This window comes from Arvicanthis niloticus, chromosome 3 (genome assembly GCF_011762505.2).
Source record: "Arvicanthis niloticus isolate mArvNil1 chromosome 3, mArvNil1.pat.X, whole genome shotgun sequence".
Lineage (NCBI taxonomy): Eukaryota > Metazoa > Chordata > Mammalia > Rodentia > Muridae > Arvicanthis > Arvicanthis niloticus.
In genome coordinates, this window is record NC_047660.1 from 73,952,929 (window position 1) to 73,953,702 (window position 774).

Here is a 774-nt window from a genome sequence, read left to right on the forward strand (position 1 = left end):
TGTCTGCCTGTCTGTCTGTGGTATCAATAACTCTTCTAATAGATCTCTTAACCCAAAGGAAAAATCTGCCTCAATGTCCGCTTTGAACAACTTGAAAACTTTCACTAATTTGTGTTTGTTTTCTTCTTTCATTTTTTTGGGTTTTTTTTGTGGTTTTTTTTGTTTTGTTTTTTGTTTTTCAAAAGGAGCTCTGGCAAAAAGTTTTATTAAAGGAAAACTTTCTTGTTTATTGCTCACCAGTCTTTTCTGCCATGCTTCTAATAATGTCAAAATCATCTGGGTCAATGATATCCAGTGTGCAGACTCTGTAGTATTTCCCACAAGCTGTGCCCAATTCAATATTATCGCCACTGTAGTGATGGACCACTTTTGGCCAGCATGGCATAGTATCTATTTCAGATTTCCTCAAAGCTGGGCAGTTGTTGGCGAGAATCACCAACCTCGCTTTGCCTTGTCTGATTATCTTCAGAGTCTGTTCGTACCTCAGCACATACTTTCCACTTTTCATAAGAAGCTGGAGCCTAGAGTTGATTGACTCCAGAGACTTTTTCGTCTTCTTTGTAGCTACCATCTTCCTGCCTTAGGTGCAGGACAACCCCCAAGCCGCCAAGATGGCTGGAGAGCAAGGAAGGCCCTTCTTTCATTTATTTAGAGACAGGGACACATGTACGTATTCCACGCTGGCCCCAAACTCACTTACAATGTAGTCAAGGATGCCCCTGAATTTCTAATCCTCCTGCCCTTACCTCCTAAGTGCTGGAATTATGGGCATAC

The 774-nt window shown here is 41.5% G+C and overlaps 1 pseudogene; it reads right to left on the reverse strand.

The window, feature by feature from the left end:
* Window positions 1–202: 202 nt before the first annotated feature.
* LOC117706088 (large ribosomal subunit protein eL30 pseudogene) lies at window positions 203–571 on the reverse strand (annotated as a pseudogene).
* Window positions 572–774: the final 203 nt, after the last annotated feature.